Genomic DNA, 24,604 nt, shown 5'->3' on the forward strand with positions numbered 1-24,604 from the left:
GTCATAGTGTTACTCCCATAATACCAGCCATGACAGAGCAGGCAAATTGCATTTGCATCAGAAGTGCTGGGTACAGTACTTGAAATGGAAACTATACCATTCACCAGCATCAACACACCATGTTCACCAGAAAATGCGGTTCCCAACTCTGCATTGAACATAGAACAGTACAGCACAGAACAGGCCCTTCGGCCCACGATGTTGTGCCGAGCTTGATCTGAAACCAAGATCAAGCTATCCCACGCCCTATCATCCTGGTGTGCTCCATGTGCCTATCCAATAACCGCTTAAATGTTCCTAAAGTGTCTGACTCCACTATCACTGCAGGCAGTCCATTCCACACCCCAACCACTCTCTGCGTAAAGAACCTACCTCTGATATCCTTCCTGTATCTCCCACCACGAACCCTATTAGTTATGCCCCCTTGTAATAGCTCCATCCACCCGAGGAAATAGTCTTTGAACGTTCACTCTATCTATCCCCTTCATCATTTTATAAACCTCTATTAAGTCTCCCCTCAGCCTCCTCCGCTCCAGAGAGAACAGCCCTAGCTCCCTCAACCTTTCCTCATAAGACCTACCCTCCAAACCAGGCAGCATCCTGGTAAATCTCCTCTGCACTCTTTCCAGCGCTTCCACATCCTTCTTATAGTGAGGTGACCAGAACTGCACACAATATTCCAAATGTGGTCTCACCAAGGTCCTGTACAGTTGCAGCATAACCCCACGGCTCTTAAACTCCAACCCCCTGTTAATAAAAGCTAACACACTATAGGCCTTCTTCACAGCTCTATCCACTTGAGTGGCAACCTTTAGAGATCTGTGGATATGAACCCCAAGATCTCGCTGTTCCTCCATAGTCTTCAGAACCCTACCTTTGACCCTGTAATCCACATTTAAATTAGTCCTACCAAAATGAATCACCTCACATTTATCAGGGTTAAACTCCATTTGCCATTTTTCAGAACAGCTTTGCACCCTATCTATGTCTCTTGGCAGCCTACAACAGCCCTCCACCTCATCCACTATTCCACCAATCTTGGTGTCATCAGCAAATTTACTGATCCACCCTTCAGCCCCCTCCTCTAAATCATTAATAAAAATCACAAATAGCAGAGGACCAAGCACTGATCCCTGTGGCACTCCGCTAGCAACCTGCCTCCAATCCGAAAATTTTCCATCCACCACCACTCTCTGTCTTCGATCAGACAGCCAGTTACCTATCCAATCGGCCAACTTTCCCTCTATCCCACACCTCCTCACTTTCATCATAAGCCGACCATGGGGGACCTTATCAAACGCCTTACTAAAATCCATGTATATGACATCAACTGCCCTACCTTCATCAACACACTTAGTTACCTCCTCAAAAAATTCTATCAAATTTGTGAGGCACGACTTGCCCTTCACGAATCCGTGCTGACTATCCCGGATTAATCCGCACCTTTCTAAATGGTCGTAAATCCCATCTCTAAGGACCTTTTCCATCAATTTGCCAACCACCGAAGTAAGACTAACCGGTCTATAATTACCAGGGTCATTTCTATTCCCTTTCTTAAACAGAGGAACAACATTCGCCATTCTCCAGTCCTCTGGTACCATCCCCGTGGACAGGGAGGACCCAAAGATCAAAGCCAAAGGCTCTGCAATCTCATCCCTTGCCTCCCAAAGAATCCTAGGATACATTTCATCAGGCCCAGGGGGCTTATCGACCTTCAGTTTATTCAAAACTGCCAGTACATCCTCCCTCCGAACATCTATTTCCTCCAGCCTATTAGCCTGTAACACCTTCTCTTCCTCAAAAACATGGCCCCTCTCCTTGGTGAACACTGAAGAAAAGTATTCATTCATCACCTCGCCTATCTCTACTGACTCCATACACAAGTTCCCACTACTGTCCTTGACCGGCCCTAACCTCACCCTGGTCATTCTTTTATTCCTCACATGAGTAAAAAGCCTTGGGGTTTTCCTTGATCCGACCCGCCAAGGACTTCTCGTGTCCCCTCCTAGCTCTCCTAAGCCCCTTTTTCAGCTCATTCCTTGCTAACTTGTAACCCTCAATCGAGCCACTGGCGTAATTACAAATGAAATACCACTATTTTTCCTACTTTAAGAGGTGGCTTTAGATTTATTTACAAATGCACACCTTGAAGGGCATCAAAGCAGTCGACTGACAACCTCCAATTTTAACATTTTCACACTACACTAAGAAACTACGATCGAAGTAAAATAGGGAGTTTGATTGCAAAGAACAGACTACTGGTGATGAAGAGCTGATGGGTTTGATGGACATCGGGAACAGACTGTTCTCTTAGACGTTAATAGTTGTTACTTAAAATTCAGATAGTCAAGCTATACATTTTCAGAATATTACAACGTACAATATATGCAGCTAGTGCTGGAAGACAAGAGAAAATACATTGTTGCACTTAATTGCAATTTTGTTGTCAATCATTTATGAATCCTCTTGGCTAGGCATTAACATACACAGCACAGACAATGCAAGTAGACTTGATATCTTTTCCAGCCACTATTCTATTTAACTATATTTTCTGTCATCTCTCCTAAGCTGCCACAAATTTCTGATGGTCTGCTCTGAAGTGATCCGTGAAATTTCCTATATTAAAAGTGTTAAATATATGCAAGTTGCTGCTAATAGAAAAATGAGATAAACATCCAAACTGGAGAAACAAACATCAAAAAAAAATGTTGAAACTGATATACAGACTATTGGGGTCCAGAGGAATTATAAACCATTGACTTTCCGTTTACTGTTCAGGATTTTTCAGTCTCTCAATTAAATTACACTACGTTATACAGTGCAAGGTAACCATCTTTCTCCATCTAAAACAATTTGGACAGCAACTACAATAGGAGCTATTTGACTGAAGGTTGCGATCAGCTTGACTGCAATAGACTACAAGCTGTGCTAATAGCAGAGGTAAATACACTGTTTTGGTTCAGAGATCCCCTATTGCTGTAACCTCAGGAAGAAACTCAACTGCTTCAAAATAAAGCACACCGCTACACAACTAGATGTTTGGGAATTACAATGTACACGGAGACAACCAGTCTCAAACTTACTCTATTTCAGCAGCAATGTAGGAGGCCAAACACCGCAACCAGACCCAAGGACTCGAGTCTGAAACAGATCCACCAATTAAGATCTGCAGTAGTTCTCAAACACATCACACATGGGAAGTTCATAGAACATAGAACAGTACAGCACAGAACAGGCCCTTCGGCCCACGATGTTGCGCAGAGCTTTGTCTGAAACCCAGATCAAGCTATTTCCGCCCTGTGGTGAACCATCGTTGGTTCCCACTAGATAGTACTGAGCCAGGGTCTGGCCAGTACTACAAGTATGTATATATGTTGCTGTTGGGGTTAGGGATGGGTTGTTCTACTTGTTGCAGTTGGGGTTAGGGTTGGGCTGTTACACCTGTATTATAGTTATTATGGTACTTCCCAGTCGGGCTCCGCCTCCTGGGAGAGGTATAAAGGTCACTGCTCTGTCTGGGACCCCTCAGTCTGGGATCGTGTACTATACTTAGTAGCTTCGTTGTAACAGTAAATAAAAGCCTTTATTTCCTGAGCATCTCAAGCCTCGTGTGTGATAACGCGCATCAATTTTATTTACTGTTAAGTAAACTCTCGTCGTTAAAAAAAAAGAAAACGATACAGAGAGTATGGAGCAGATGTTAAAACCTGAACGTCTTACACTGGATCCACGTGCGGCGGGCGCCTCTAACACCTTCGACCACTGGTTGAAATGTTTTGAGGACTACCTGGCAGCCTCCGCAGCGGTCACCACAGACGATGACAGACTCCGGGTCCTCCACGCGAGGGTAAGCGACACCGTATACCTCGCGATCCGTGCGGCCACCGACTACACAAGGGCCCTCGAGCTTCTTAAGAAGCGTTACATTAAACCGCCAAACGAAATGCATGCTCGATACCTCTTAGCCACTCGACGACGGCAGCCCGGCGAAACGACGGAAGAATACGCGAACGAGCTCCTACAGCTAGCCAGGGGCTGTAACTGCAAAGCAGTGTCGGCAGACCAGAATATGAACGACCTCGCTCGAGATGCGTTTGTGGCGGGAATCGGATCAACTTATATCCGACTCAGACTGCTGGAGCAAGGTAATCTTGACCTCACTAAGTCGATAGAACTAGCGGATACGTTGGAGACGGCCTCCAAAAGCCTAATATTGTATCCTGAAGACCACGTGGAGACAACGTGGCAGGAGCAGTCGCTGATCCCTCCTCGTCCCTCAGGTCCGAAAAGCTGCGTGATGGCGTGCCCACACTCGGGCCTGATGACGGCAGCAGCTCCGGGCGGCCCGCGGTGTTACTTCTGTGGGGGAGCGAAGCATACTCGGCAACGGTGTCCCGCTAAAGCTGTGTTGTGCTCCGCCTGTGGTAAGAAGGGGCACTATTCGAAAGTATGCCGATCTAAACTTACTTCCAGGAACAGCAGTGCGGCCTGCGACTCCCCGGAGCCCGGTTCTTCGTCGTCGGCATCGTCGAGGGTTTCGTCCACTTGCGAGGCCAGGACGACGCCATTACAGTCGACAGAGTCGGAGATGCGTGACCACCAGGGGTCGCTGATTTTGGCGCCATCACCCACGTGCGACCTATGGGAGCGGCCATGCTGGTCGGCACCGACTGCGAACGACCAGCAGGGGTCATCTTCATCTATCTCAGCTGCCTGCAGTGGCGCTCACGAACCAACGGTGGCGTCGATCATCCTGGACCAGGCCAAGCCTCACAGACTCAACAAGTCTATGATGGACATTCAGGTAAACAACCACTTGATTTATTGTCTGTTTGACAGCGGGAGCACGGAGAGTTTTATTCACCCAGACGCTGTGAAGCGGTGTGGCCTCCAGATCCGGCATCAAGGTCCCGGTCTGTCACCGTGCTAGGGAGTTGCGTGGTAAATTTAACGGTGCAAGGCACGGTTTACGAGCGCTTCAAGCTCCTGGTGTTGCCGCACCTTTGCGCACCAATACTCCTCGGACTAAATTTCATGGTCCAATTGAACAGTGTAACCCTACAGTACGGTGGGCCACTCCCTCCGCTTTCAGTGGGAGAACAGCAGCTTCCAAATTGCCCAACGCCTGTAGCCTCTCGACGCTGAAGATTACCACACCCTCCCTGTTCCAGAATCTTGTGCCAGGCTGCAAGCCCATCGCGACTAAGAGTAGGCGTTACAGCGCTGAGGATCGGATCTTCATTCGATCTGAAGTTCAGTGGCTCCTCAAGGAAAGGATCATACAATCTAGCGCTAGTCCATGGAGAGCGCAGGTCGTGGTGGTCAAGAGTGGGAACAAACCCCGGATGGTCATTGACTATAGTCAGACCATTAATAGATACACGCAGCTGGATGCGTATCCCCTCCCGCGCATATCTGACATGGTCAACCAGATTGCGCAGTACCGGGTGTTCTCCACCATAGACCTCAAGTCTGCCTACCACCAACTCCCCATTCGCCCAGAGGACCGACAATACACGGCTTTTGAGGCGGATGGTCGCTTCTATCACTTTCTCAGGGTTCCCTTTGGTGTCACCAATGGGGTCTCGGTCTTCCAGCGTGCTATGGACCGAATGGTGGACTAGAACAGGCTGCGGGCTACCTTCCCGTACCTGGATAACGTCACTATCTGCGGCCATGACCAGCAGGACCACGACACAATTCTCCTGAAGTTCCTACGCACTGCATCTCGCCTGAATCTGACCTACAACAGGGAGAAGTGTGTATTTCGTACGCGCCGTTTAGCCATCCTCGGATACGTGGTGGAAAACGGGGTCATTGGCCCTGATCCAGACCGTATGCGTCCCCTCTTTGAACTTCCCCTGCCCACTAGTGCAAAAGCACTGAGAAGATGCTTAGGCTTCTTCTCTTACTATGCACAGTGGGTTCCCAATTATGCGGACAAAGCCCGTCCGCTCATCAAGTCCACCTCTTTTCCCCTAACACCAGAGGCTCGATTGGCCTTTGATAAACTAAAAGCCGACATCGCGAAAGCCACGATGCACGCTGTTGATGAGTCCATCCCCTTTCAGGTGGAGAGCGATGCATCTGATTTCGCCTTGGCCGCCACACTTAACCAGGCGGGCAGGCCCGTCGCCTTTTTTTCCCGCACCCACCAAGGCCCCGAAAGTCGACATTCAGCGGTGGAAAAGAAGGCCCAGGCCATTGTGGAGGCCGTCAGGCATTGGCGCCATTACTTGGCGCGAAAACGGTTCACCCTGATCACGGACCAGCGGTCCGTGGCGTTCATGTTCAATAACACGCTGAGGGGCAAGATCAAGAACAACAAGATCTTGAGGTGGAGAATTGAACTCTCCACCTATAATTACGACATCATGTATCGTCCAGGGAAACTCAATGAGCCCTCGGATGCCCTGTCGCGTGGAACATGCGCCAGTATACAGGAGGACCGTTTGCAGGCTCTCCATAATGACCTATGCCATCCTGGGGTCAGTCGGCTCTACCACTTTGTAAAAGCCCGCAATCTGCCCTACTCGGTGGAGGATGTTAGGTCCATAACGAGAAGCTGTCGGGTATGCGCGGAATGCAAACCGCACTTTTACCAACCTGACCGGGCACAACTAGTCAAGGCCACACGTCCCTTCGAAAGACTGAGTGTCGACTTTAAGGGCCCCCTTCCCTCAACAGATCAGAATGTGTACTTCCTCAACATCATTGATGAGTACTCGAGATTCCCTTTTGTTATTCCCTGTTCTGATACATCCGCTGCCACGGTTATCAAGGCATTCCGTGATCTTTTCACCCTGTTCGGGTACCCCTGCTACATTCACAGCGATAGGGGCTCGTCGTTCATGAGCGATGACTTGAGGCAATACCTGCTCTCATACAGGATTGCCTCTAGTAGAACCACAAGCTACAACCCTAGGGGTAACGGACAGGTGGAACGTGAGAATGCTACAGTCTGGAAGGCTGTCTTACTGGCGTTGAAGTCAAAAAGCCTTCCAGTCTCCCGTTGGCAAGAGGTGCTCCCTGATGCGCTCCATTCCATACGCTCACTCCTGTGTACGGCAACCAACGCTACTCCCCATGAGAGGCTGTTTTCATTCCCTCGGAAGTCTTCCTCTGGGACCTCATTACCGTCTTGGTTGACGTACTCAGGACCTGTCCTCCTGCGGCGACATGTAAGGGCCCGCAAGTCCGACCCGTTGGTCGAACAGGTCCATCTCCTCCACGCCAACCCTCAGTATGCCTATGTGGCATACCCTGACGGGCGAGAGGACACGGTCTCGATCCGAGACCTGGCGCCAGCAGGGGACGTAGAAACCCCTGTCGCTCCCATACCCCCCGTTAGAAACCCCCCAACTATTGTTTCCCCTCCTGACACGTCGCGGGCAGCATCGGGACCATTACTTAACCCTTTTACTCCCGTGCACTGCACAAAAACTGCCCCATCCGAACTATTCGACCTATAAAGGTTCCAATCAATATTTGGAAAGTTAAAGTCCCCCATGACAACTACCCTGTGACCTCCACACCTATCCATAATCTGCTTAGCAATTTCTTGCTCCACATCTCTATTACTATTTGGGGGCCTATAGTAAACTCCTAACAACGTGACCGCTCCTTTCCTATTCCTAACCTCAGCCCATATTACCTCTGTAGGCAGATCCCCTTCGAAATGCCTTTCTGCAGCTGTTACACTCTCCTTGATTAACAGTGCCACTCCTCCACCTCTTTTACCAGCTACCCTACACTTACTGAAACATCTATACCCCGGAACTTCCAACGACCATTCCTGTCCTTGTTCTACCCATGTCTCCGTAATGGCCACAACATCGTAGTCCCAAGTGCCAATCCACGTCCCAAGTTCACCTACCTTATTTCGGATGCTCCTTGCATTGAAGTAGACACACTTCAACCCACCTTCTTGTCTGCTGGTACCCACCTTTGACCATGATACCCTTCCCAGTACCTCACTACACTCACTGACCTCCGGACAACTCCTTTTCCCATCCCCCTGACAAATTAGTTTAAACCCCCCCCGAAGAGCTGTAGCAAAATTCCCTCCCAGGATATTGGTGCCCCTCTGGTTTAGGTGCACCCCGTCCTGTTGGTACAGGTCCCACCTTCCCCAGAAAGTGTTCCAATTATCCACATAGCTGAAACCCTCCCTCCTACACCATCCGTGCACCCACGTGTTTAACTGCACTCTCTCCCTGTTCCTCAACTCGCTATCTCGTGGCACCGGCAACATGCCAGAGATGACAACATGGTTTGTCCTGGCTCCCAGCTTCCACTCTAGCTCCCTGAATTCCTGTTTTAAATCCCCGTCCCTTCTCTTACCTATGTCTTTAGTGCTGATAGGACAAACCTGAGAGGACACAGGTTTAAGGTGCTGGGGGGTAGGTACAGAGGAGATGTCAGGGGTAAGTTTTTCACTCAGAGGGTGGTGGGTGAGTGGAATCGGCTGACGTCGGTGGTGGTGGAGGCAAACTCGTTGGGGTCTTTTAAGAGACTTCTGGATGAGTACATGGGATTTAATGGGATTGAGGGCTATAGATAGGCCTAGAGGTAGGGATATGATCAGCGCAACTTGTGGGCCGAAGGGCCTGTTTGTGCTGTGGCTTTCTATGTTCTATGTCCCTGTCATGCAGGGAGGAAATGGCCGAGTGAGGGAACCATGGTTCACGAAAGAGGTTGAATGTCTTGCCAAGAGGAAGATGGAAGTGTATGTAAGATTGAGAAAACAAGGTTCAGTTGGCTCGATGGAGGGTTACAAGTTAGCAAGAAATTAGTTGAAAAAAGGGGCTTAGGAGAGCTAGGAGGAGGCAAGAGAAGTCCTTGGCGGGTCGGATCAAGGAAAACCGAAGGCTTTTTACTCTTATGTGAGGAATAAAAGAATGACCAGGGTGAGGTTGGGGCCGGTCAAGGACGGCAGTGGGAATTTGTGCATGGAGTCAGAAGAGATAGGAGAGGTGATGAATGAATACTTTTCTTCGGTGTTCACCAAGGAGAGGGGCCATGTTTTTGAGGAAGAGAGGGTGTCACAGGCTGATAGGCTGGAGGAAGTAGATGTTCGGAGGGAAGATGTACTGTCAATTTTGAATAAACTGAAAGTTGATAAGTCCCCTGGGCCTGATGAAATATATCCTAGGATTCTTTGGGAGGCAAGGGATGAGATAGCAGAGCCTTTGGCATTGATCTTTGCATCCTCACTGTCCACAGGGGTGGTGCCAGAGGACTGGAGAGTGGCGAATGTGGTTCCTCTGTTTAAGAAAGGGAATAGAAATGACCCTGGTAATTACAGGCCGGTTAGTCTTACTTCGGTGGTCGGTAAGTTGATGGAAAAGGTCCTCAGGGATAGGATTTACGACCATTTAGAAAGATGCAGCTTAATGCGGGATAGTCAGCACGGATTTGTGAAGGGCAAGTCTTGCCTCACAAATTTGATAGAATTTTTTGAGGAGGTAACTAAGTGTGTTGATGAAGGTAGTGCAGTTGATTTCATATACATGGATTTTAGTAAGGCGTTTGATAAAGTCCCCCATGGTCGGCTTATGAAGAAAGTAAGGATGTGTGGGATAGAGGGAAGTTTGGCCGATTGGATAGGTAACTGGCTGTCTAACAGAAGACAGAGGGTGGTGGTGGATGGAAAATTTTCAGACTGGAAACCGGTTACAAGCGGAGTGCCACAGGGATCAGTGCTTGGTCCTCTGCTATTTGTAATTTTTATAAATGGCTTGGAGGAGGGGGCTGAAGGGTGCATCAGTAAATTTGCTGATGACACCAAAATTGGAGGAGTAGTGGATGAGGTGGAGGGCTGTTGTAGGCTGCAAAGAGATAGAGATAGGATGCAGAGCTGGGCTGAGAAATGGCAAATGGAGTTTAACCCTGATAAATGTGAGGTGATTCATTTTGGTAGGACAAATTTGAATGTGGATTGCAGGGTCAAAGGTAGGGTTCTGAAGAATGTGGAGGAAGAGAGATATCTTGGGGTTCATACCTACAGATCTCTGAAGGTTGCCACTCAAGTGGATAGAGCCGTGAAGAAGGCCTATAGTGTGTTGGCGTTCATTAACAGGGGGTTTGAGTTTAAGAGCCGTGGGGTTATGCTGCAACTGTACAGGACCTTGGTGAGACCACATTTGGAATATTGTGTGCAGTTCTGGTCACCTCACTATAAGAAGGATGTGGAGACACTGGTAAGAGTGCAAAGGAGATTTACCAGCTTGCTGCCTGGTTTGGAGGGTCGGTCTTATGAGGAAAGGTTGAGGGAACTTGGGCTTTTCTCTTTGGAGTGGAGGAGGTTGAGAGGAGACTTGATAGAGGTTTATATGATGATGAGGGGGATAGATAGAGTGAACGTTCAAAGACTATTTCCTCGGGTGGATGGAGCTATTACAAGGGGGCATAACTATAGGGTTCATGGTGGGAGATATAGGAAGGATGTCCGAGGTAGGTTTTTTACTCAGAGAGTGGTTGGGGTGTGGAATGGACTGCCTGCAGGGATAGTGGAGTCAGAAACTTTAGGACCATTTAAGAAGCTATTGGATAGGCACATGGAGTACTTCGGGATGATAGGGAGGAAATAACTTGATCTGGGCTTCAGACAAAGCTCGGCACAACAACGTGGGCCGAAGGGCCTGTTCTGTGCTGTACTGTTCTATGTTCTATGAACATCATTACACAATCTTCACAAAACTCAGACAAAGCAAATAAGACACATAATACTACAAAACAACACAGTTTAAATTATATAGAAATGTGTACATTGCTGAATCTGTAAGCTCGGTACAATCATTTTACTCTGTACTTGGATTTTCTCAACTAAGCGTGGCCTGAAAATAGGAAGCATTTTCAGCTAAAAATTTCAGATTAAGAAACGCCACAAGGGCTGCAAAGAGCTGCCGTGATATCAAGGGCAGTCACTCTCACCTCACCTCTGGCATCGAGAGAGGGGGAAGCCAAAATGGCTATTGATCCAGGGCAGGTAATGTGGTTCCTGCCATGTCTGGGGGAGAGATGGAATGTGAGAGAGAGAGAGGGAGAAACTGAAGAAAGTGAGGGAAGATTGGAAGGCTTTAATGGTAAGAGTGAGGGTGTGAGCAACAGGCAACATTGCTTACTTTCATACTTGCAGCTTATTTCCTTTATTTATGCGCACGATTTCCCAACTTCCTTATTTTCCTTCTACAATCCTACTCCTAAAGTTTATTTATTAGTCACAAGTAGGCTTACATTAACACTGCAATCAAGTTACTGTGAAATTCCCCTAGTTGCCACACTCTGTTCGGGTCAATGCATCTAACCAGCACATCTTTCAGATTGTGGGAGGAAACCGGAGCACCCAGAGGAAACCCACGCAGACACGGGGGAGAACGTGCAAACTCCACACAGACAGTGACCCTAACCAGGATTTGAACCCAGGTCCCTGGTGCTGTGAGGCAGCAGTGCTAACCACTGTGCTGAAGCCTGGGCTTGAGTTGACAAACTAGGGCTGGACAACAATAACCAAACAAGAAGCCCGACATGGGTGTGTGTGGGGAGTTTGCACGCTCTCTTCGTGTCTGTGTGGGTTTCCTCCAGGTGCTCCGTTTTCCTCCCACAGTCCAAAGATGTGCAGTTTAGGTGGATTGGCCATGCTAAATTGCCCCTTAGTGCCCCGGGATGTGTAGGTTGGGGGGATTAGTGGGGTTATTGTGATAGGTCCTCGGTGGGATGCTCTGTCGGAGAGTCTGTGCAGACTCAATAGGCCAAATAGTTTGCACTGTAGGGATTCTATGATTCTATGCCAGACCTCTAGTTTGTTTTAATATTGGCCACTGGAGGACGACAGCTGGATTTGGGATATGGGGTGTGAATGAAGGAAAACTGTTCAATTCCTGTTGGATTTTTGACCGCCCACCCAGCATCAAGTCTCTCATTTCTTTAACATCCTTTAATGGAGGCTTTACTCCAAGGAACCCGAAAACCAAAAGGTAGCCCCTGAAAATCCACAAGCAGCCTCTAAAAAATCTCAATGAGCCCTCAAAAATAAAAATAAAAATATTTTGACCACTGGTCCCCTCAACTTCTATCCACGTTTCCCTGCGATAACATTCTTTCTGGTTGTATCACAGCCTGGTATGGCTCCTGCTCTGCCCAAGACTGTAAGAAAGTACAAAAGGTCGTGAATGTAGCCCAATCGACCATGCAAGCCAACCTCCCAAAAATTGACTCTGTCTACACTTCCCGCTGCCTCAGCAAAGCAACCAGCATAATTAAGGACCGCACACATCCCGGACATTCTCTCTTCTACCGTCGGGAAAAAGATACAAAAGTCTGAGGTCACGTACCAACCGACTCAAGAAAAGCTTCTTCCCTGCTGCTGTCAGACTTTTGAATGGACTTACCTCGCAATAAGTTGATCTTTCTCTACACCCTAGCTATGACTGTAACACTACATTCTGCACTCTCTCGTTTCCTTCTCTACGAATGGTATGCTTTGTCTGTATAGCGCGCAAGAAACAATACTTTTTACTGTATGCTAATACATGACAATAATAAATCAAATCAAATTATCCAACAGCAGATATTAGTTTTCACATGTAAACTGATGACACTAAGCTCTTCTTCACTACCGCTGCCCTCAACTCATCTACTGTTGTTAAATTATCAGACTGCTTTCTCATAACTAGTGCTGGCTAAACAGAAATTTCCTTCAATTAACATTGGGAAGACTGAAGCCATTGTTTTCAGCTCCCCCCCTCAATTCCATTCCCTAGTTACTGACTCCATCCCTCTCCCTGGCGACAGTCCAAGACTAAACCAATCTGTTCACAACCTGGGTACCATATTTGATTCCAAGGTCAGCATATTCATGCCATCACTAAGACCATCCATTTCTCCCGACATAACATTGCTCAATTTTACCAAATGAACTGTTGAACCCTTTGTTACCTCCAGACTTAACTATTCCTGCATGCGCCTGGTTGGTCCCTCATGTTCTACCCCCTCATAAATCCCCCCTTAAATTGAGGTAATTCAAAACTCTGCTGCACGTGTCTTGTATTAAGTCCCATTCACCCATCAATCCTGTGCTCATTAATTTACATGGGCTCCCAATTAAGAAATGTCTTGATTGTTTAAATTCTCATCTTCGTTTTCAAATTCCTTCAGAGGTTCCACTCCTCCTTATGTTTGTAATCTCCTCCAGCCACACAATCCTCTAAGGTATCTATATTTTATTCATTCTGGACACTGATAGAGTCATAGAGGTTTACAGCATTGAAACAGGCCTTTCGGCCCTACTTGTCCATGCCGCTTTTTTTTTACCCACTGCCTCGTCCCAATTGCCCACGCTTGGCCCCTATCCCTCTATACCCATCTTACCCATATAACTGTCTAAATGCTTTTTAAAGGACAAAATTGTACCCGCCTCTACTACTATCTGTGGCAGCTTGTTCCAGACACTCACCACACTCTGTGTGAAAGAATTGCCCCTCGTGGACCCTTTTGTATCTCTCCCCTCTCACCTTAAACCTATGCCCACTAGTTTTAGACTCCTTTACCTTTGGGAAAAGATGTTGACGATCTAACTGATCTATGGCCCTCATTATTTCATAGATTTTATAAGATTACCCCTAAGACTCCTATGCTCCAGGGAATAAAGTCCCAGTCTATCCAGCCTCTCCTTATAACTCAAACCATCAAGTCCCAGTAGCATCCTAGTAAATTTTTTCTGCACTATTTCTAGCATAATAATATCCTTTCTATAATAGGGTGACCAGAACTGTACACAGTATTCCAAGTGTGGCCCAATTTTAATTTCTCCAGCAATGGTGACTGTGCCTTCCGTTGCCTGGGCATGAAGCTCTGGAATTCCCTCCTGACATCTCGGAGCCTTTCAACCTTGCTTTGTTCTTTTAAGATTCTCCATAAAATCTAAATCTTAGATGGCCAAGTCTAACTTAGTATCTCATGCAGCTTGGTATGATATTTTGTTTTATAATAATCCTGTGGAGCACTTTGATACTTAATATATTTAAGCTGCTGCACAAATTTAAGTTGTTCTTATACTCTCTGGAGTTTAGAAAAATGGGAGATGATCTCATTTAACCATGCCAGATTCTGAAGGCGCTTGACAGGATAGGCACAGATTGTTTTCCCTGGCTGGGGAATCTAAAACACAGGCACAGCCTGAGGAAAAAAGATTGAGCATTTAGGACTGAGATGAGGAGAAATTTCTTCATTCATTGTGAAATTGTGAATCTTTGGAATTTTCTAACCGAGAAAATGGCAGATACTCCATTGTTAAATATGTTCAAGGATGGGATAGATTTTGATCTTCCAGGTAATAAAGGGGTATGGAGTGTAGGTGAAAAAGGGAAGATGAGGCAGAATGGTGAAGAAGCGGGCTCAAGAGGCCTTTCAGTTTCCTACCATTCCTAATGTTCACACAGCAGAGTCACAACAGCATACAAATCCCTGATCAATTTACCAGCTTCAGAACAAGTTCCAAAAATTAATTAAAAGAAGTTCTAATTAGAACATTGAACCACAGTAAATAAAAGTGCATGCAGATCGTAGTGGGATATGATATTTCTAAAAGTCATGGCCCAGCAGAACTCTCTTAAAACCTTGCGTTCATGTGAAGCAGATGGGTTCAATCACCACCTCAGCAGGTCATATTTATGGGATCTGTGCAGTATTCTGTATTATGTTCATTTAAACCTTCAGCACAAGTTGACAGCAATAACTGCTGATAAGAAAATGACTGCCACAATCTCAAAGAACAAAAAAAATTACAGCACAAGAACAGGCCCTTCGGCCCTCCAAGCCTGCACCAACCATGCTGTCCGACTGAACTGAAACCCTCTACCCTTCCGGGGACCATATCCCTCCATTCCCATCCTATTCATGTATTTGTCCAGACGCCCCTTAAAAGTCACTACCGTATCTGCTTCCACTACCTCCCCCGGCAGCGAGTTCCAGGCACCCACCACCCTCTGTGCAAAAAAACTTGCGTCGTACATCTCCTTTACCCTTGCCCCTTAAACCTATGCCCCCTAGTAATTAACTCTTCCATCCTGGGAAAAAGCTTCTGACTATCCACTCTGTCCATGCCCCTCATAATCTTGTAGACTTCTATCAGGTTGCCCCTCAACCTCCGTTGTTCCAGCGAGAACAAACCAAGTTTCTCCAACCTCTCCTCATAGCTAATGCCCTCCATACCAGGCAACATCTTTTCTGTAACCTCTCCAAAGCCTCCACATCCTTCTGGTAGTGTGGCGACCAGAATTGAACACTATATTACAAGTGCGGCCTAAGGTTCTATAAAGCTGCAACATGACTTGCTAATTTTTAAACTCAATGCCCGACCGATGAAGGCAAGCATGCCGCATGCCTTCTTGACTACCTTCTCCACCTGCGTGGCCACTTCCAGTGGCCTGTGTACCTGTACACCCAGATCCCTCTGCCTATCAATACTCTTAAGGGTTCTGCCATTTACTATATATTTCCTATTTGTATTAGACCTTCCAAAATGCATTATCTCACATTTGTCCAGATTAAACTCCATCTGCCATCTCTCCGCCCAAGTCTCCAACTGATCTATATCCTGCTGTATCCTCTGATGATCCTCATCGCTATCCGCAAATCCACCAAACTTTGGGTCGTCCACAAACTTACTAAACAATCCAGTTACATTTTCCTCCAAATCATTTATATATATTACAAACAGCAAAGGTCACAGCACTGATTCCTGAGGAACGCCACTTGTCACAGCCCTCCATTCAGAAATGCACCCTTCCACTGCTACCCTCTGTCTTCTATGATCGAGCCAGTTCTGTATCCACCTTGCCAGCTCGCCTCTGATCCCATGCGACTTTACCCTCTGCATGAGGGACCTTGTCAAAGGCCTTGCTGAAGTTCATGTAGACAACATCTACTGCCCTATCCTCATCAATCATCTTCGTCACTTCCTCAAAAAACTCAATCAAGTTAGTGAAACATGACCTGCCCTTCACTAAACCATGTTGCCTCTCGCTAATATGTCCACTTTTTCCAAGTGGGAGTAAATCCTGTCTCGAAGAATCCTCTCCAATAACTTCCCTACCACTGACGTCAGGCTTGTAATTAAATGGATTATTCTTGCTACCCTTCTGAAACAAAGGAACAACATTGGCTATTCTCCAATCCTCTGGGACCTCCCTTGGATGTAAAGATTTCTCTCAAGGCCCCAGCAATTTTCTCCCTTGCCTCTCTCAGTATTCTGGGGTATATCCCATCAGGCCCTGGGAACCTGTCTACCTTAATGTTTCTCAAGAACCCCAATGCCGCCTCCTTTTTGATCTCAACATGACAAAATTATCTACACACCCTTTCCCAGACTCATCATCCCCCAAGTCCTTCTCTTGGTGAATACTGACGCAAAGTACTCATTTAATACCTCATCCATTTCCTCTGACTCCACGCATAGATTCCCTCCCCTGTCCTTGAGTGGGCCAACCCTCTCCCTAGCTACCCTTTTGCTCTTTATATAGCTATAAAAAGCCTTGGGATTTTCCTTAATCCTACTGGCCAATGATTTTTCATGACCCCTTTTAGCCCTCCTTACTCCTTGCTTAAGTTTCTTTCTACTTTCCTTGTATTCCATACTTGTTTCACGTGTTCTCAGCCTCCTAGCCTTGACAAATGCTTCCTTTTTCTCTTTGACTAGGCTCACAATATCTCTTGTTATCCAAGGTTCCCAAAACTTGCCATACTTATCCTTCATCCTTACAGGAATGTGCCAGTCCTGAATCCCTATCAACTTACACTTGAAAGCCTCCCACATGCCAGATGTTGATTCTCATCAATTCTCATCTCTTAACTGTCTGGTTCATAAATGTTTGCAGGCCCTTGGTCTGTATTAATTCTCAACTAAATCCAGTCAGCGACTTCACAAAGAATTTAAAGTTTTGAGCAAAGGTTTAAATGTCAAAGACTAAACTGTAAGAACATTGAAAGTAGGATTTCAAAGCGCTGCTTTTCTACTGATCCTCCTCTTTACTGATTAAATACAGTAACCCCCAACACTACTCAGGAAAAAGTTATAGTAATAGGTCTTTGGATAACTTTGCATTGTTCAATAGCAACTCAAGTGAGAGACAGAGAATGAAGAAACAGGGGGTTGAAAATAAATGCAACTGAAGGCACAGAGCTATACAGAGCTCAGAGTTCGAATCATTTGCTGAGCAAGTTACAGAATGTCACTCTTAGTCATCCAGCACAGAGACAGGCCCTTTGGCCATCGTGTCTATGCCGACCACTTTGAAACACTCAAGCTGTACAGTCTTGTAATCACATTGGTGAGCACTGCTGCCTCAAAGCACCAGGGGCCCAGGTTTGATTCCTGCCTTGGACGACTGTTTGTGTGGAGTTTGCATGTTCTCCCCGTGCCTACGCGGGTTTCCGCCAGGTGCTCCGGTTTCCTCCCACAATCCAAAGATGAGCAGGTTAGGTGGATTGGCCATGCTCAATTGTCTCTTTTCCAGAGATGCGTAAATTGGGTGGATTAGCCATGGTAAATGCGCAAGTTTGCAGGGATGGGGCAAGTGAGATGCACTTCTGGAGAGTCAGTGCAGACTCAACAGGCCAAATCACCTTCCTCTGCACTGTAAGGATTCTATGGTTATTTACTGAATTGCGGACAGTTTGGGGAAACATTTAACAGGCTTAATTAAGTTTCTGAATTTGCCAAGCTAATGGAACAGAGAGCATTCCCTTTGTCTGTAAAGCACACTGGGCTGTCCTTAACCTCTACTGAATTCATATGCCAGTTACCACTCAATTATTCAACTGAGCCAATATCTCCATTAAATGTAATCCAACAGAGATATACAAACATGTCCAGCTACAATGTGCTTTAATCATAGCATTTTCCATATAATTAAAAAAAGAACTTAGCGTGTGAGCAACTTCTATTTGATGTAAATTCCACTGCAGCTCTGATCAGGTGGAATAGGTTACCTGCTCCCAAGCATCGACCAAACTGACATACTTCTGACTCTGAATAGCACCTTAGCATCATAATCTACCCTCAGTTGCAGCTCCAGTGTGTTGTGCTGCAGTCTGGTAGGGAAAATAAAATCACCCTCTCGTTTCTACAAATGGCAAGATTTTGATCTAAACTGCACCATTCAAGACAACAAAGCTCAAGAGTTTCACTACAGCAAGCAAGAGGAAAGTCCTTGTATGGTTGCTGTGTAAACCAATTATCCAGCAGCAGTGGGAGAAGCATGGGAGCAGACTACCCACTTGTCCTCGCAGCTGGGGCCTATGCATAGACACTGCATAGAAAGGGAATCGAGAAAGGAATTTACAATACAAACAGTTAAGGGTGACACAGGGAGACTTTCAGCAGCTAAAAGCTGCCATCTAGTGGGAGAAAAAGCGTGTAAGCAAACTGACTGCTAAGCTACTGTTTGGCAAGGACTGAAACACAAACATAGCTGAGGCTAGACAGTTAGCTGACAGAGCTCACATGCCCAAGTAAAAAGTAAATCTCTTTCTTCTTTGTCACTTAACTGTATCTTGAGTGAATACAAGGATTGTGCATCCTCAATTACACTCAGCAGACCTTTGCGTGCCAAGTGTTTCAAGTCTCTGCATGAATCTCTGCCTGGCATTGATTCTCAATATTTTCTAATTTTGTCGTGGGGTGTGGACGCCTCTGGCTAGGCCAGTCTTTATTGCCTATCCCTAATTGCGCTTGAGAAGGTGCTGGTGAGCTACCTTCTTTGACCACTGCATACCATGTGGTATAGGTGCAATCACTGTGCGACAGTGAAGAAATGCAATTTTGTTTCAAATCAGGACGATGTGTGGTTTGGAGGGGAATGTGTAGTGGTGGTGTTCCCATGCACCTGCTGCCTTTGTCCTTCAAGGTGGCAAAGGTCACGGGTTTGAAAAGTGCTGTCAAAGGAACATTGGTGAGTTGCTGCATTGCATCTCGTAGACGGTACATACTATTACCAGTGTGCTGGTGGTGAAGAGAGTGATGTTTAAGGTGGTGGATGGGTTACCAATCAAGCAGGCCGCTTTATTCTGGATAGTGTCGAGGTTCATGAGTGTTGCCAAAGCTGCACCCATCCAGGCAACTAGAGAGTACACCGTCACACTCCTGACTTGTGCCTTGTAGATGGCGGACAGGCTTTGGAGAATCTGGAGGAGAGTTCCTTGCTGCAGGATTCCTAGCCTCTGATCAGTTCTTGTAGCCACGGTATTTATACGCTGGACCAGTTCATTTTCTGGTCAATGGTAATCCCGCAGGATGCTGATAGTGGGGGATTCAGGGGTGGTAATGCCATTGGGAAGCTTTTTCCCAGGTCGGTGGTGACGTTCACGAGGGGTCATAGGTTCAAGGTGAGGGGGGGGTTTAACACGGATATCAGAAGGACATATTTTACACAGAGGGTGGTGGGGGCCTGGAATGCGCTGCCGGGCAAGGTGGTGGAGGCGGACACACTGGGAACGTTTAAGACTTATCTAGATAGCCACATGAATGGAGTGGGAATGGAGGGATACAAAAGGATGGTCTAGTTTGGACCAGGGAGCGGCGCGGGCTTGGAGGGCCGAAGGGCCTGTTCCTGTGCTGTATTGTTCTTGTTCTTTGTTTTGAATGCCATGCGAAGACAGTTAGATTCTCTCTTGTTGAAGATGGTTATTGCCTGGCACTTTTATGGTGCAAATGTTATTTGTGACTTATCAGCTCAAGCCTGAATAATGTCCAGGTTTAGCTGCATATGGGCACAGATTGCTTCATCGTGAATGGTTCTGAACATTGTGCAATCAAACGCAAACATCCTCACTTCGGATGGAAGGAAGGCCAAGCAGTTGAAGATGGTTGAGCCGAGGTCACTACTCTGAAGGACTCCTGCAGTGATGTTCCAGGATTGAGTTGGTTGGCTTCCAACAACCACAACCATCTTCCTCTGCACTAGATATGACTCCAACCAGATTGATTCCTTGGATGGCAGAACTAACGTATGAGGAGAGATTGAGTTAGGATTATTTTCACTGGAGTTCAGAAGAATAAGGGGGGGGAATCTCAGAAACCTATAAAATTCTAATAGACTAGACAGGGCAGATGTAGGATGTTCCCAATGGTGGGGGTGTCCAAAATCAGGGGTTATAGTCTAAGGTTACAGGGTGAACCATTTAGGACTGAGATGAGGAGAAATTTCTTCACCCAGAGAATGCCAAGCCTATGGAATTCACTACCACAGAAAGCAGTTAAGGCCAAAACATTATATGTTTTCAAGGAGGAATTAGATATAGCTAGCTCGAGGCGAAAGGGGGGGGGGGGGGAGAGAGAAATCAAGCTATGAAGTCAGATGGATCAATCATGATCATAATGAATGGTGGAGCAAGCTTGAAAAGCTGAATGGCCTACTCCTGCTCCTATTTCCTGTGTTTCAAATGCTGCCTTGATGTTAAGGGAAGTCACTCTCTCACCTCACGAGGTCAGCTATTTGATCCATATTTGGACCAAGGCTAAAATGACATCAGGAGTTGAATGGCCCTGGCAGAATCCAAACTGAACATCAGTGAAAAGGTTATTGTTGATTAGGTCCACATGATAGCACTGTTGACGACACCTTCCAACACTTTACTGATCTAGAGTAGGCTGATGGGGTCCTAATTGGCCGGGTTGGATTTGTCCTGCCTTTTGTGGACAGGGCATACCTGGGCAAATTTCCACATTACCAGATAAATACCAGTTTTGTGGTTGTTCTGGAATAGCTTAGCTAAGGATGTGGAGGCAAGTGCGGGACTACCCTATGACAAGAGATTAGTTCAACTGAGCCTGTATTCACTAGAGTTTAGAAGGATGAGAGGAGATCGGATTGAAATATGTATACAATTCTAACAGGGCTGGACAGACTAGATACAGGGAGGATGCTTTCCCTGTTTGGAGACTCTAATACCAGGGGACACAGCCTGAGGATATGGGGTGAACCATTTAGGACTGAGATGAGAAAAAATTTCTTCACTCAAATGGTAGTGAACCTGTGGAATACTCTACCACAAAAGGCTGTGGAGGCCAAGTCAGTGAATGTATTCAAGAAAGAGCGATATCTTTTTAGATTTTGTTGGCCTCAAGAGGTATGGGGAGAAATCAGGAATATGGCATTGAGTTAGAGAATCAGCCATGATCATATTGAATGGCACAGCAAACACGAAGGGCTGAATGGACTACTGCTGCTCCTTGTTTCTACATTTCTGTTTGGCAGGCCTGCAGCACAAGACTTGAGTACTATTGCCAATTGCAAATGCTTCAGCTTTGTTTTTTGAACAGACATGATGGGCTGCCCCATTATTGAGGATGGGATATCTGTGGAGCCACTTCCTCCAGTTAGTTGTTTAATTACCCACCACCATTCACAGTTAGACATGGCAGGACTGCAGAAACTTAGAACTGATCAGTTAGTTGTGAGATTGCCTAGCTCTGTCTATTGCATGTTGCTTCTGCTGTTTGGCATGCAGGTAGCCCTGCGTTGTAGTTTCATTAGGTCAACACCTGATTTTTAGGTATAGCTGGGTCTGCTCCTAGGCTGTTCTGAAGTTACACATTGTGGGTGCATACAATACTGCTTTGGCTGGTAGCCCACAGCGCCTTATGGATGTTTGGTTTTGAGTTGCTAGACCTGCTTGAAATCACGGATGATAGTGCCACACAACATGATGCCAATTGTTTCTAAAGGTATATTTTTGCTTTCAAGCTCTTAAATTGGGTTTAGAAGCTTTTTTTTTCAAAATTCAAGTGTGGACCGACATCTTAGCACCTTTCTGTGTTTGTTCAGACCTTGTCCGGCTCTTATCTCCAGAACTGACCATAGAGTCAGTAAAATGTAAGACTCCTTCAGGACTGCTCACTGAATTTTCCAAAAACACGAGAACACTTTAACTTCTGAGAGAACGAGATAGCAAGGGACTTACTTCAATGCAATTAACTTCTTTGCTTGGTGGAACAATGGCTCATTTGAAATTAACATTGTGGCTTGTTTGCTTTGGTTGTGATAAATGAAAGCTTCAAAAGCCGTGTGCGGCACAACCCCAGAAAGAAATCTCAAAGACAGAGAGGGACCTCGGCCAAGGACCAAAAAGGTATTCTGAAATCACCTGTGTTCTCCTGACAGAAAATCTAAGTAATTTCACGTGTTGTAACCACAGAACCAGCGAGGAACACAAAATCTTATCTCTCTTCCAAAGTCTGCTGAGTCTATCTATTAAGACAACCTCTGATTATTCAATTAGAGAAGCCATCACAGCTGCTGAACACAAATCTTCAACTTCAACTTTTCACTCCAGACAACCAGCAGTTCAATTGCCGGAGACAGGCCTGCAACAATACGATAAGGGACTAAACTGAATTTCCTCTAAGTATCTTTCATCTTTATTTGCATTCAATTTTTGTATGTATTTAGTTTGCAACTTTAAATTAATTTTATGTAATTAACTTACAGCAGTGTTTCATAATAAACTAATCTTTAACTTGTTTAAGACCAAAGCTTTGCCGCTGGTTATTTTGAATTGATCTACTTGCAAGTTAAAGGGGACCCACAATTATGGTGCAGGTCAGAAACTCCAAAGTGTTGTATGGAGCCCGCCTGGATCATAAGTTTTGCACCTTGAATTTGGCTAGGGGGAGAAAGATACGTTTCACCTCAGTTATGATTCAAACGACCCACTAGAGAGCTTTCCTCAAAAAAAGTTTATTTAAGAATATCGTTAACATGTATGGAAATAATATTAGGAATAACTTTTATCTTTTGCAAACAAAAACAAAACAGCCATAATAATGTATAACCCGTAACAAATATATCTAAGATGTTCCAATCAAACAAAAACTTCCATTAGAAAAAGCCCTTCCACAGGCTTAACAAAAAAAGACTAATGCTCATGTGATACTGGAACTGAGTCCTTTGGATGAATGTCATGTTCTATTAATACACTCAGAACAACTTGAAGTCACAGCAGCTTCCAAGAACACCAGGGTGAGACTCTGGTCCAGCCACCAACTGCAGAAAGGCAAGAAGTCTTGCTTTCAGCTAACCAGCCATATTTCCCCATCAGGGAGAGAGAGACACACTTCTTTCCAACTTGATGTCCCTTTTAAAACTAAAACTTGCAGCTCAGAACTGAATGAGCTCCTGTCACCTGACCTGCCAACCAGTTTTCCTCAGAACAATGCAGGGCCATAAAACAACCCAGAGTAAAAATAAACAACCCCATTTAAGCCACTGAAGGAGCAATAAAAAGGCTCCTAATGGACAACCTGGTGCCACAATGAGAGCTGAGAGCTACAGAGAACATTGTTATAAAGCAGAGATGATCCCCCCCTCTGAGAACTAACACCAAAACACCCAAAGAGGAGTACCTCACCCTATAATCTGTAAAAAGTATGTAAATGGTGCGACCTGCTCTTCAGCAACGTCTAGTGGTTAGATAAAAATAAATCCCTGACACTCTCCAAAATCAACACGTAACAACTTAAAGCAAAGTTTTTTATTTATCAGTCACAAGTAGGCTTACATTAACACTGCAATGAAGTTACTCTGAAATTCCCCTAGTCGCCACACCCCGGCGCCTGTTCGGGTCAATGCACCTAACCAGCATGTCTTTCAGACTGTGGGAGGAAACCGGAACACCCAGAGGAAACCCATGCAGACATGGGGAGAACGTGCAAACTCCAAGCCGTCTCTCTCTCCCTCTCCAAATCAGGGGTCGAATGCGGATCCCTTGCGCTGTGAGGCAGCAGTGCTACTCACTGAGCCACTGTCTTTTCTAATTCTTCCAGCTCTGTCAGTAGTTGTGCTACCAAGCCACTCATTTCAGAGTCAGTCACAAGTCAGATGTCAGATTTCCTTTAATCAAGGACTACAGTGAAACAGATGGGTTGTTATGACAATTGACAATGGTTTCATAGTCACTACTACCGGGACTAGCTTTTAATTTCAGATAAACAAATTCATGGTGGGATTTGGCAGTGTCCCCAGTGCATTACTCTAGGCCTGTGGATTACTAGTCCAGCGACAGTACCACTGCCCCCTTCTCCTCCCCCCCCAATATTCAGTGCAAGCTTTTACATTCTTCTAAGATCTTAAATGACTTTAAAATCACGTTTTGGATTTTCTCTGTGCTTGTGCTGTTTAACATCAGAGATGTTTCAAAGGTTCCTCCCTCAGCTGATCCTTCCAACACCAAGAGCTGCAGCTTCTCCAGTCTTTTCTTTCATGGCAGATTTCAGGGTCATCGGTTCTCTGCGCCTCATTCTCCATTTGAATGCCCGACCAGGCTCTTGTTACTAGATGCCATATTCAAGGCACAATCTAACCAGAGCACTCTATGGTAAAAATATGACATTCTCTCACGTGTACTTGACTGATCTCGTAATACAATACCATATTCTTATTGTTTTGTTCTTTGCTGCCTCTCACTAATCTGGTTTCCTCCCAGGCTTTTTACCATTCTGCTGTGTAACCAGATACTGTTGTGTGTTCTCTTGGAGAGTTCTGTATAATGAGTCGTGAGAAATTTACCCAAACCTCATGAGACAGTTGTGGGAAAATTGAGAAAT

At 45.8% G+C, this 24,604-nt stretch overlaps 1 protein-coding gene across 2 annotated transcripts in view; it reads right to left on the reverse strand.

Annotated features, from left to right (window-relative positions):
- The window catches only part of ppil2 (peptidylprolyl isomerase (cyclophilin)-like 2), a 350,538-nt gene that overhangs the window by 302,672 nt on the left and 23,262 nt on the right, over window positions 1-24,604 (reverse strand). The gene's annotated exons all lie outside the window — the stretch shown is intronic.

This window comes from Mustelus asterias, chromosome 13 (genome assembly GCF_964213995.1).
Source record: "Mustelus asterias chromosome 13, sMusAst1.hap1.1, whole genome shotgun sequence".
In the NCBI taxonomy this organism is placed as follows: domain Eukaryota; kingdom Metazoa; phylum Chordata; class Chondrichthyes; order Carcharhiniformes; family Triakidae; genus Mustelus; species Mustelus asterias.